The sequence below is a fragment of the Durio zibethinus genome, chromosome 15, assembly GCF_047325235.1.
Source record: "Durio zibethinus cultivar Kanyao isolate XHJ-2024 chromosome 15, ASM4732523v1, whole genome shotgun sequence".
Taxonomy (NCBI): domain Eukaryota; kingdom Viridiplantae; phylum Streptophyta; class Magnoliopsida; order Malvales; family Malvaceae; genus Durio; species Durio zibethinus.
In genome coordinates this window covers 5245210-5259940 of record NC_143176.1, presented here as the reverse complement: position 1 = coordinate 5259940, position 14731 = coordinate 5245210, and the positions used below count along the sequence as shown (strand labels likewise).

The window sequence follows — 14731 nt, the reverse complement described above, 5'->3', positions numbered from 1 at the left end:
TTGAATTAAAAGTAAGTTGATTTTAAATTTTTTACGTTGTAAATAGATCAACAAAGTGAATGGCTTTTCTACTTGAATTGTTTACTTTTGTATCCAAAGCAATTCCAAATGGCATATTTTATATATTATTGAATTCTTATCATATATGATATTGAGCTAATAATTATTTTTTATTATTTCAATGCTAGTTGGTAATGTCTGAAAGAGAAATTTCAAATTTTTGTTATTGGAATGGTAGCTTCATTTAAGGATCAGATGGTTTATATTATGATGGTCCTCCTTTAAGAGCAATTAAATTGAAGCGAAAAACAAAATTCAACACATTGATGGACAAGATGTATTGTATTACGAGATTTGATAGAGAGTGAGTATGACTAAATTTGGTTTGTTAGTATCCAACAATAGTGCAATGATTAATGATTAAATATATTCATTTACCTATTGTGGATGATGCTAGCGTAGATATCATGCTAGAAATTCCATCTATTCATCCCTCTATTAACAATGTTGAATTGTATTTAGAAATGGAATCAATTTTTATTGGACCTGTCGAATATAGGGGTAAATCCAAAAGTTTTGTTCCATTTGCTCTATTGCCAACACAAGACAATGACACTTCGTTGGACCATGCTACTACCCACCATGCTAATCATCCAATTTTACCAAGTAGTAGTGAACCTACCATGGAAAGGCAAGTATCAATCATAGGTAATATTTTTGGATTCTCAGATTATGAAAGTATTAGCCAATATGACAAAGATACTAGTGGAAATATAATTGCAGTGGAACAATTAATTTATTCTGAATCTAACGATATGTTCAAGGATATGAATGTGAATAATGAAGTACTTGAAAAAGAAAATGAGAAACATGAAGAGAAAAAAGATTTTGCAGATGTCAACCTAGAAGCTGATAGTACCACTATAGAGGTGACACTTCATGAGCCAAACATGCCATTCTTCACCAATATTGATCAAGTTGATCATGCTATTACTAGTAATTGGACACCATAAAGCCAAAGTTTTCTTGGAATCTTGTTCTTGAGTCGAGGAAAGGTTTAATTTTCCAAGATAAGGCAGAATTGAAAAGAGCTGTACAATTGTACTCCATCAAAAGACACTAAAAGTATGAAATGGTGGAAACAAAAAAAAAAAAAGATATGGTCATTGAGGTGTAAAAGACATCGAGAAAGTGGATACAAATGGAAGCTTCGTGCATATCAAAGTAAAAGTCATGAACTTTTTGAGATTACTCAATATGATGGCCCTCACACATGTGTCTACCTAAGGTTGAGTCGTGATTTCCCATAACTACACTCAAATTTGTTAGCATATAAGATTGAAAGTTAAGTGAAAGCTAAACCTTCAATTACAGTTGCAGCTCTGAATGCCAAGGTAAAAGACAAATTTTCTTATGATGTTTCATACAAGAAGATGTGGCATGCAAAACAAAAGGCCATTACAAATGTTTTTGGTGATTGGGACATAGCTTATAGGGTATTACCTAAATTTATTACTACACTTGAAAAGTATAATGGAATGATTGTTATATGGTAATTTGAGCAGTTGCGTGATTCTACTGTTGGAGTATTTGGACTATTCCACTGTGTTTTTTGGGCTTTTCCACCTTCCATTGAAGGGTTCAAGTATTGTAAACCAATTATAAGTATTGATGCTACTCACTTGCATGGAAGATATAAAGGTAAAATGCTTATTGCAATGGAAGTTGATGCTAATAACCAGCTTTTGCCACTTGCATTTGCTATTATTGAGGAAGAATCTTTTGGTAGTTGGAGATGGTTTCTTACTTGCATTAGAAAAAAAATGATTCAATGAAAAGAGATTTGTTTGATATCTTATCGTTATTGTGGTATTCGTGCAGCAGTGAATGAGCCTGGCTCTAGATGGCAAGAACCATGGGCTTATCATCGATTTTGCTTGCGACATATATACAGTGTAGACATCTAATTTGATCCAAGTCCAGATCAATTGAGCATGGCCTAAATGGATTTTTTATTTTTATTATTATTATTATTATTATTATTATTATTGTTTTCGTTTATTATTTATTTTTATTATTCACTATTATTTATTAGTTATATTATTATTTATATTACAATTATTATTATTATTTTATTATTTATATTATGTATTTTACATTATGATTATGATTTTGATTGTATATTGTGATTGTTGATGAAATAAATAATATAATAATTGAAAGCTTAGTCATTGTAGGAAATTTAATATTAAATTAAATAATGTTTTGTTTGCATTGAAATGAGATTAAATTTGTGAAAAATAAAAATTATTACATATTTTACATTGTGATTCTATTTGTATATTATGATTGTTGATGAAATAAATAGTATAATAATTTTTATTATTATTTTCATTCTCATTGAAGCCAGTCTCAGTGTTGATTCAAATGGACCTTAAGTTTTTTATTTCATTTTCGCTTTTCTTTTCCTTTTTTTAGATTTTAAATTCTCTGCCTTTCTCTCTAAAATCCCTCTCTTCTACAAGAAAAGCCACCGTGTAAACCCAAAAACATCACTTAACTTGCCTTTTGCCATCATCAATCACCAGAGCCGCCGCTTGCCAGTGTCAAGAAAACTAGAAAAAACAACCTTCTTCGATTCTCCTTGCTCCCTTCTTTTCTTTTTTCCCTTAGCTCATTTTCACATTTTCTCCAAAAACCTAAAACACAAGAACATCGGTGTCCCAATCCAGAAATAAGCAAGATCCCTTTGCTATTACCATCGTTCACCATTATCTATCACCTTGCCGGGACCACTAAGGACTTCTTTTGTCTCTCCTTGGTTGTAGATCCCTAAAAACAACCTTAAAAACCACTAAGCCCAAAATATTCAAAATTTAACCCTCAATTAGAAAATTTTTTATTTGTTTGTTAATTGCTTTTATATACTTGATTGCTTCTGTGATTCTTGTTATTTGGATTTCGGATTTCAGTTTACTGTGTTTCTAGTGGTTTAGGATTTGCTGATTTGTTGTTTGTGTTGGGTGTAATTGCTTTTTGTATTGTTTGTAAATTCTCTATTTGTGGCACTTGGTGTCCATGTAATCCCAATTTGAAACCAGCAATTAACTCCAAATTTCAACCAAATCAAATGAATAAAAATCTTCACATTTTTGTCAATTTGGATTTTTTTTTTCATAAAAAGGCAAAATTGAAAGAGGATAACGGGATTAGAATCTATTAAGCCATGAGGTGGTAACTTTTGATCAACTAATATCAAAATAAATGAATAAATAAATACAGTTTTGGACCCTTTAACTATTTAGACTTAGAACCTAATTGCATAAGCCAAATTGATTCAAAATTGGCTTAAATCACAATATTGAATTGAAATCTAAGGTCCATTGATATAAAAAAAATTTTCCAGTAAAATAGAGTGTTTATACTCTATACCTATATTTTTAATATTTTATTATTTTATACATGTTTTTTAAACATTTCATTTTTTTTATAATGATACTAAACACTTAAAAATTTTAAGCACACTTTTTTACCATACTTTTTAAACGTAATTTTTCCAATCCAAATTTTTTTGAACTAAATTAATTCTAAATTATCGCTAAATATTAAAAGTTAGCAATAAAATAAATTTTGTACAAAAAGGGAGTTAAAATTTGTTGAAAGTTGAAAACGAATCGTTTTTAATTTTTTAGTTGCACTTATATGTATAGACTCATTTAATTTTTAAAATATTATCTATTTTAATTTAAATATCTCATAATTTTATCTTATAAAAATATTTCACAAATATAAAATCAAGTGTTTGCTTATGTTAGTAACATTAAAAAAAAAAAAAAAAAACCAATTAAGTACTTTAAACGTTTAAAGTGGATAAAGCTGACATAGATTCCAACATTTTAGACCAAAGAGTTGGTAAAAAAAATCTGAAGCTAGTTACACTGCAATGGAAGAATAGAAAGCAAAGAACTAGTTTTTGGAATCAAAGATATAACTTTCATTCAGGTTAACACTATATATATACAACAGATAAAGAGTATTTTTCGCAAAAGCTGGAATCTATATTAGCTTTGAATGCTCACGTTATCTTTCATGTCTCATAAGGTTGACAAAGCAAAAGAAAGAGAGAGGGGCAAGGAGAGAATATGAGAGGAAAAGAGAGAGAAAAAAAAATAATGAGTAACATTCATTCTTGTTTTCTTCTTCATCAAGAGCAGTGCCACATTACAACTAACAGTTCGTACAACAATAATGTCTATCAAGATAAAATAACTTTTGCTCTTCCCTCATAATGAATTCTTTGGTCCTACTAAGGGCTTTATAGCACGTGTTGGATCTTGATTTTGAATTCACATATGGTTAAGTTTTTGTCAGCCTCTGCTGTACAAAATATCATTGATTGATTACTCGTTTTATGTTTTGTCTATGTATTACATGTTATGTCACATCTAGTAATAATTATTTATATATATTAAATTAAAATAAATAATAATAATAATAATAATAAATTAAAACTTTTACTTTCAATAATAATTGATAAATTTTCATAATTATTTTTATATAATTTTTTGAAAATTATATTTATAATTAAATATTACATTCATGTAATTAATTATTATATTAAAAAATAAATAATTAATAAATTATAATTTAATTAAACAATCAAAACTCACACATTATCATATTTAAATTAAAACCTTAAAATTTTAAGTCATTTTTTTATCATTAAATCAAGATTTTATTGATATTTTTTTATGTAATTTTATATTTTAAAAACGTTGTATTATAATTTTGTTATCAATATTTTTTAATATATCTTTTTAATATACATAATTAAGTTGTCTTTTAACCACTGATCTTTTTTTTTTATTATGTAAATAAATCTTTAAAATAGGCGTGGATTGATCATGAAGCATAATCCAGATTTGGCTTATTCGATAGAAAACATATGTAGTTGTAAATCATGGGCAGGAATAATCAGAAAGCTGTGGCCTAAAGCAAAGTATATCAGTGCCATTAATACCGGTGTTATGAGTCAATATACTGCTGAACTTGAGTTCTATGGCGGAGGGCTCCTTTAGTGTCAGGCTTTTATGGTTGCTTAGAAGCTATATGTGGCATCAATTTAGAACCTCTAAGTAAACCTTCAGATGTCTCTTACACATTTCTCCCCAATATGGCTTACTTTGAATTCCTTCCTATGAAGAAAGAATGTGTAACAATTTCTCAAGGTCAGGCTCAGTTTGATGGTTTGTCTCACCATGAATCTATTGAAATGAAGACCAACAATGAAGATACTGAACCGGTTGATCTTGTAAATGTGAAGCCTGGTCAATGTTATGAACTACTTGTCACAACTTCTGCAGGTAAAATTTCCACCTTCGATTTAAATCATAAAGATACCCCTTTCATTTAATGGAATGCCAAGTCTTAGTTCTATATTATACTTCCTACATAAAAGGGTCTGATAATGATCTAATCTTGTCATGATATTCCTTGGTTTTCCAGGGTTATATCGATATAGAGTTGGAGATAATCTTATGGTGAGTGGTTTCCGCAATAATACACCTCAATTCCGATTTGTGGAGAGGCAAAATGTTATTCTAAGTATTCTGTGGATAAGACAAGTGAGGCAGACCTCTTAAAGGCGGTGACAGAAGCAAAGACTCTTCTTGATCAGCTCGGAATCTTCATGACAGGGTACACTAGCTATGGTGATACTTCTTCAACACCAGGTCACTATGTCTTATTTTGGGAGCTGAAGGGAAAAGAAGGCAACAATATCAAAGAGGTTGATCCAAAGATAATGGTAGAATGTTGCTCTAAAATGGAAGAGTCATTGAATTACACATATAAAATCTATAGGAAAGAAAATGAAATTGCAGCATTGGAGATTAGGGTGGTGAAACAAGGAACTTTTGATGCATTAATGGATTACCATGTGTCCAAAGGAGCTTCTTTGAGCCAATTCAAGGCACCTAGTTGCACCAAATCTATGGAAGCCTTAAAGATATTAGACTCAAGAGTGATAGGAAAGTTTTTCAGCCCAAAAACTCCTATATAATTAGTTGCATCTATTCCTGAATGTTAGTGTTTAAAAATTCCAATTCCTTCCAATGTTTAAAATCTCCTATGTTATTAATTTAGAGAATGCCTTATGACTTTTTTGTTTAATATTACCTTTATTCTATTTTAGTTTTTATAAATGAGGTTGTAGTTTGGGAATAAGAGAAAAAGTAAAAGTACCAAGATTTGAATCTTAAATTTTTTGGATACTATCTTTTAAGCGTGATTCATGATCATCTAAACTAAGTTGTAGATTTAATATTTCGTTTACTTTTTTTCAATTTAAAAAATTTCATGGTCTATACAATATTATCCCTTATTGTCCCATCTTATATGGCAAAAAAATTTTGGTTTTTTTTTTTTTTTTTTTTTTTCATTTTAAGGTCATTTGTTTTAAATTCATTGTTTAAAGAACGGCCCATGTTTATAAGTGTTGCTGTTTTTGGTATCTTTAAAGAGAAATATCTTTAACTGTTTTTGTTGGTTTTCAAAACATAATGAGTAATTGGTCTCATATCAATGAAGGATCATTTATAAGTCTTGTTTTATTTATGTTTATAAATTATATCCAATTATTTTTGCAAAATAAAACACTTTTTAGTGTAATTATGCTAATTTAAAAGATCTCAAACATAATATTTATATATATATATATATATATATATTCTTTTCATGTCAATGGGGGCAAAACTTTTAAGAATTAAAATCTTTTGTAATAACATTTTAGTATATCTAAGGGGGCTTTATATCATTTTGTTAGAGGTGAAGCTAGGAAAATAGAAAAAGGGACCAAATAATAAATTCAAGAGGGAAAAGGAGGTTAGGTATAATATTTGATGAGATTAGTCACAATTTTATAAAGTAGTATTTAGTGTGAGATGATTATTTAAAAAGTCATGATGATCTATATATGATTAGATTATCGTGTTTGATAAACATTTAATGATCTTATGTGATAGTGATTTTGGATTATCTAAAGTTAATGAATCACTATCTTGGAAATTAATCTAATTCACATCCAAAAAGATGAAAAACTTTTATCATTGAGGTGAAGTAATATATAAAATTAGTAATAGTCAAATTACCCATTTAATATATGAATTAAAAATTTGATTCCTCTTAAAATTGTAATTATTTTATATTATAAATTTTTGTATTTTCAAACTAATATTCATTATAATAAGTTCAAAATAATTTTTGTATTGTTTTTACTTTTTTAATATTTTATATATAATATAATATTTTTGTTTTTTTATTATGATTTCAATAAATTAGTTTTATCTTTTACTTTAAATATTTTACATAATTTATATTATATAAATTAGTTTACTTAATAAATACTTATAGTTAATAATTTAATAATTTAATTATATTTATTATAAGTTAAATAAAATATTGCTATATTTTTTGAATTATTATCTTTAAATAATATTTAAATCATTAACTTGTATAATTATCTTCATAAGGATAGTTATATTCGTATTTTAAAATAAAATAATATTTGATTTTTAATAATACCAATTATAATGGTATTTAATTTATATAAATTAATGATTATTAATCATATAGAGTGATTTCAAATTGTGAGTAATAAGATTAACTTAATAATAAGATCAACATCAGTGATTAAATTATTAAGATTATCTTAAATATAATAACAAATATTATCGAAAAAAATTAAAAAATTTTGGGAATCTGTGGGCTTGCATTCCCTCGCTTAGTTATGCCCCTGGCCCATTGTAGATATATTTATTTATTCAAAGAGAAACGTTTATTTGCTATAAAAAGGAAGAACAAATGATTTTTGCAAAAAAAAAAAAAAAGAAAGCTTATACATCATTGTGATCTTAAATGAGATTTAATTAATTCTTAAATAATTTTTGAAGTTATTATATTTCATAGGCATTGATTTTATTTTAATATTAATCTCTAGTTAATTATAATTTTGTATTTGTAAATATTTATTCATTTGTGTTGCTAATAGGTTTGACTTAATTGTCTAAATGTATAAAATATTTATTTTTCCACATTTTCTTATAGTAATAAAATATTATTGAGATATTTCAGTATGCTTTATTTACATACAAAATTGAATAAATGTTCATTTAATTGTATAATATGCATTTATGTAATATTTATTAATGATCACATAAGATATAAATATAAGTTATTTTATGATTAAAAAAATAATTTTGCAAGTCGATAAATAAAATTGGCCATTTTATTTAGGTTTAAACTGTAGTAATTAAATTCAATTATTGATTTGTCTTGATCATTAATGAGTTTACTAATATATTTTGTTTACAATGAATTGGATAATAAATGCGATTTAATTACCTCATAAATAAGAACTTATTAAATCTCATAAGTATTGATTTTACTTTCATCTTAATCCTAAGTTAATTACTTCTTTTTACTTGTCATTATCTCACACAGATACAATCTAAATAAATATACAAAATCATTAGATCAAATCATTGCATAAAAATAAAATATCAATATCAATATTTGATTGATCTAAGTTCATGCAATTTATTTTATTATTTATTAAAAATTTCTTTTGATTAATTGTTGAATTGAATGAAATTAATTGAAACGAAAATCATTTTATAGAAAGAATAGCATTTTTTTTAAAAATCATAGATCCTAAATTGATAGCATAAGAATTAATTTCATATTTTGTAAATATTTATTCATTTGTGTTGCTAATGAACTTGATCTAATAGTAAGAGTATATCAACAATTTTTTGGTAATGGGTTTGCATACTGAGAAATCTTCTAATAGTCAATCTCAAACAAAATTTCTTCAATCTTCAACACTTATTACATCTGCGTATGACATAAGTGTAACAATTAATATATCACCTTGATCGGTTAGCGGTAAAATATATTGGGCTGTCTATCTACTTTTAAAGTCTCTGAATGCTTTCCTAACAGATTGTAACACAATCTTTTTATAGTTAATTGAGACATCAAACACATTGAATTTCAATTAAATAATCATTTAACAAATTTTATGAAATAGTTGAATAGGCATACCATAACCGACTGCTATATGCCATCATTAGATCATCAAAAACTCGTCGCCAATTGGTGTATGTAATTGAAATGCTACTACGGACAATGGCAACAATATGAGTAGCTAATATGGTAGCTCATTCAGACGCTGGCTACCCACTTTGATTTAAGTCAACGTGAATTTTAGTATCACTTACTTTAGTTTGTTTATTTCGTTCATTTTTTTTTCTTTTTTGGCCTATAAGTGTGTCTTGTGCATGTTCAGTATAAAGAGATTTATGTTGTTTTTTAGTCTATAATACCTATAATTTTGATCATAATTATATGAAATATACCAAAATAACCATATAAATTTAACATTATACGTAATTAAATACAACTAATACCATACTACGTACATAAACATTATTTAGTAAACCAATCAGCAATATGTTCAGAAACATCATTCAGCAAATCATTCAAAAATACCATTCAACAAACCAATCAGCAAACCATTCAGCATACGATTCAGCATACCAATATCATACAATACCATTTAGTAAAACAATATCACAAAATATCATTAAGCAAACCACAATATTTAAAGAAAACTACACAAAAATAGCATACATGCAATGAAAAGTGCTAATACGACTATGGTTATGGTAAAATGAACAAAAATATATATGCATGTAAATAGTAATGAACCAAAAAAAATACCTCTACCGAATAATATAAATAATACAGTGAATAAAAATAATAATGACATATCGGTAAACAGAGAGGTGCATGTCATTGAGTTGTTAAAGCTCGGTGGCGACGATAAAGATAAAAAAAACCAAAAATTTGATAGAAATGTGTTTATGGGTTTGGTTTGGTTGATTAATGCAGCTTTTCAGGGGTATCTTTGTACTAGCAGTTTGTGATTTTGATGTTCAAGACAGGGGAATGAATATAAAAATTATAAGTGAAGGTGTTTTTCTGAAAAAAATACCTTCAATAAGCTCTTTAAAATTTTAGCATGAGATCATTGAAGGCGTTTTTTTTACTAAAAAATGCCTTTAATAATCTCAAATAACTTTTTCAAAGAAAATTATTAAAGACATTTTTCCTTAAAAAATGCCTTTGATAATTTTGAACAAAAATTCTTGAAGACATTTTTAGTAAAAAATTTCCTTCACTGATATTCCCGTAATAGGAATGTAAGGAATTATTGAAGGCATATTAAGTACAAAATGCCTTCAATAAATTTCTTCAAAAAATTTGAGCAAATTAATAAATGTATTTTTTTAGAAAAAAATGCCTTCAATAATCCCCTAAAAAATATTGAAGGCGTTTTATCCTAAAAGACACTTTTAATAATCCCAAATAATTTTTAAAAGAAAATTATTAAAGGTGTTTTCCTTAAAAAAATGCCTTCAATAATTTTGTACAAAAATTATTGAAGGCGTATGATGTGAAAAATGCCTTCAATAATTTCCACTTAACAATTGGAGTGAATTATTGAAGTCGTATTATGCAAAAAATGCTTTCAATAAATTCCTTCAAAATATTATAACAAATTAGTGAAAGAGGTTTTCTGGAATAAACACCTTTAATAACCAACTTAAAAATTTAGTAGTATAATATTGAAGGCATTTTCTACTAAGAGACACATTTAAAAAAGTTCACAAAATTATTGAAGGCATATAATGCAAAAAACACCTTTAATAAATTCCTTCAAAAATTAGAACGAATTAGTAAAGGCACTTTCTTGAAATAAACGCCTTTAATAACCCCTTTTAAAATTATTGTAATAGAATATTAAAGGCGTTTTCTACTAGAATATGCCTTTAATAATCTCAAACAATTTATAAAAGAAAATTATTGAATGTATTTTTCTTAAAAAACGCCTTCAATAATTCTGTACAAAAATTATTGAAGGCGTATAATGTAAAAACTGCCTTCAAGAAATTCCTTCAAGAATTAGAACAAATCAATAAAGGCATTTTTCTAAAATAAATGCCTTCAATAACTGTCTAAAAATTTTAGTAGTAGAATATTGAAAGCATTTTCTACTAGAATGCGCATTTAATAATCCCAAATAATTTTTAAAATGAAATTATTAATGGCATTTTTTCTCAAAAAACGCTTTCAATAATTCTCTACAAAAATTATTAAAGGCGTATAATGTAGAAAACACCTTTAATAAATTCCTTCAAAAATTAGAACGAATTAGTAAAGGTGTTTCTCTGGAATAAATGCCTTTAATAATCTCCTTAAAATTTTAGTAGTGAAGTATTCAAAGCATTTTTTACTAGAAGATGCCTTTAATAATCCCAAAAAATTTTTAAAATAAAATTATTGAAGGTATTTTTTATCAAGAAATACCTTCAATAATTCTCTACAAAAATTATTGAAGGCATTATTGAATGTATTTTTTCTCAAAAAATGCCTTCAATAATTTCTTCTTTAAAATTAGAGTGAATTATTGAAGGCATTTTTAGTAGGAAACCAACTTCACTGATATTCATTGATAAAAAAAGAGGGAATTATTGATTGCGTATTATGCAAAAAACGCTTTCAATAAATACATCATAAAAATTAGAAAAAATTAGTAAAGGTATTTTTCGAGTATAAACACCTTTAATAATCGTCTTAAAATTTTACTATGAGAATATTGAAGGTGTCTATAATATACCAAAAAAATATTTAAGAGAAAATTATTGATGGTATTTTTCTTAGTAAACGCCTTCAATAATCCGGTCCAATTAAATTGTCCCCAAACTTAACGCATCCAATCACCAATTTCAAGCTTCATATTCATTATTCTACTATTTCTCTTTCCATACTAATTACAATTTAGTTTTTCTTTCCTTTAGCTTTTACTATTTGAGCTTTATCTTTTAGAACCTTATTTCAACTATTCATTAGTTATTTACTTTAGCTTTTGCTTCATTTTACTATTCTTTCAGCTTTTGTAATTTGCGATATTCTTTTTGGTTTAAAATTTTTTTCCAAAACCTACCTTTCTCAAATACCCATTTGGAACCCATCATCCACTTCCCTTTCCCTTTCATTTTTTTCTTTTTTTGGTTTTTCTTGGAACCTATTTTATCTTATTTCAACCCTAACTACAAATACTTTAGGGTACTATCTAGGTTAGCAGCAAAGTTTTAAATGCTTAATATTAAGTAGCTAAAAAAATACTTGACAACAAAGAGTTTTGGTCTGCTTTAAGTATTGGTCTTGTTATTATCTTTTGTTTAAAACATAGTAAACTTAAGTATTTTACATGTTCATTTTCATATAAATTATTTATATACATTTGGTTTGATAATGTAGCAAGTACTAAATGGATAAGAGTTGGATGCAAAAGTCAAGATTAAGTCAAAAATACAGAGATAGAGTGAAAAATTCTTTTAATTTTGTATTTGAGAATACAAGTGAAGATAATATAATATTATGCCCATGTGTGAAGTGTGCTAATATTGATTGACAAATGCGTGAAGTTATTTTTGAACATTTAATTTGTATTAGATTTATCTCGAGATATGTTAATTGGTATTTTCATAGAGACTCTGTACTGTCAAGGTCTTCCACTAGAGTCTTTTAACTTTAAGGGCTCCCTAACACCAACATGATCTTTTTATAACAAATGATATTGAAGGCATGTTGCGAGATGCTTTTAACATTTATAACCAACATATTCATAATTTGTCTCCCCAAAATGATGGATTTAATCAGTTCAATATTAAAATGAATGAATTTGGTGAACCTAGGATTGATGTAGGTAACCAACAACCTAAAGGAAAAGCATCAAAGTTTTATAGGTTACTTAAGGATATGAATGAAGAACTTTATGAGGGATCGAAACATTCAAAATTGTCTTTCTATGTTTGTCTTTTTTACTTGAAATACTTATATGGATGGATGAAAAACTCTCTGGCTTTATTGTTAGAGTTTATGAAAAAAATATTTTTTTTTGTAAAAATCTCTGAATCTTGTAAGGAATCAAAGAAGATGATAAAGGATTTGGGTCTCAAATATGAAAAAAATTCATAGTTGTCCCAATGATTGCATGTTGTATTAAGGTGATAAAAAAAATCAAGAATCTTATCATTTGTGTGGTATTTCTTGTTGGGTAGACAAAAACTCCGATAAAATGTTGAATAAGGATGGGGATGAGGTTTATATATAAAAAAAAGCCAGTTAAGGTTTTATGCTATTTTTTATTAATACCAAGACTTCAATGACTCTTCATGTCTTTTAAAACTACAGATTCAATGAGGTGACATCATGAGAAGCGGACGGATAATGGATATTGAGGCATCTTGTAGATTCTTTGGCATGAAAATCATTTTATTCTAAGTTTTCAAACTTTGCGTCTGATCCTCAAAATGTTATGCTTGTATTAGCATCTGATGGACTCAATCTGTACAAAATGATGAGTACTTCTTATAGTACTTAGTCAGTTGTATTGATTCCTTATAATTTGTCACCATGGATTGTTATAAAGTAATAGTCATTTATATTGTCTATGATAATTTAAGGGAAAAAATGTTTGAATAATGATATAGACATCTACTCACAACCTCTTATTAAAGAGTTAAAGTAAGTATGAGAAGGAGTTGAGACCTATGATGCATCTAAAAAAGAAAACTTTAATATACGTACTATTTTATTATGGACTATTAATAATTTTTTTGCTAATCCAAATTTATCTGGTTGGAGTACAAAAGGTCATTATGCTTGTCCATGTTGTACTACACAGACATGTTCGCAGTCATTACCTAATGGTAGAAAGTTCTGTTATATAAGATATCATTAATGGTTAGATGATATGTTCGATTTAGATTCCAAAAACATCTTTTTGATGGAATCAAAGAGTTGAATAGATTGCTTTTACCAATTAGTGGGTCTAATATCTTATCAAAGTTAAAAGATATCAACTTCACTTATGAAAAATAACTCTATCAAGAAAAAGAGTGAGGGACATCTTTGAAGGTGTTTGAGCTCAGATTACGCAAGTTGGTGATACTGATACTCAAGTTGGTGATCTTGATGTTTAAAGTGATGAAGAGGATGATGAGGATGATGGGGAAGATGATCCCAACGAGTCTAAGTTGTGAAAAAAAAGAAGTACCTTTTTTGAGTTACCTTATTGAGAATATAATTTATTATGTCATAACTTTAATTTGGTCCACATAAAGAAGAATGTTTACAAAAATTTTATCAAGACAATTCTCAATGTGAATAGAAGATCAAATGATGACTTAAAGAGTTAGCTTGACCTAGTTAATATAGGGATTCACCTTAACCTTCATCCGAAGTTACTTCATAACGGCAAATATCGATTACCTCCTACTAGTTTTGGGATTTCTAAAGGTGAGAAAGAAATGTTTTGCAAGGTTTTGAAAAATGTTAAAGTTTCAGATGGTTATGCATCAAATATATCAAGATGTATGAATTTGAAAGAGTAAAATATTTTTTCATTGAAGTCACATGATTATCATATCTTGATGCTAAACTTACTTTCAAATTACTTTACGTTCATCAATGTCATAGCAAGTCACTTCTATGGTAATTGAATTGAGTAACATATTTAAATCTCTATGTGAAAAATGTATAAATGTGGAAGAGCTTGACAAACTTCAAGATAGAGCCATGATTACTTTAAGCCATTTAAAGA

The 14731-nt window shown here is 27.1% G+C and overlaps 1 pseudogene; it reads left to right on the top strand.

The window, feature by feature from the left end:
* Positions 1-524: 524 nt before the first annotated feature.
* LOC111302319 (putative indole-3-acetic acid-amido synthetase GH3.9) lies at positions 525-6282 on the top strand (annotated as a pseudogene).
* The last annotated feature ends 8449 nt before the right edge of the window (positions 6283-14731 follow it).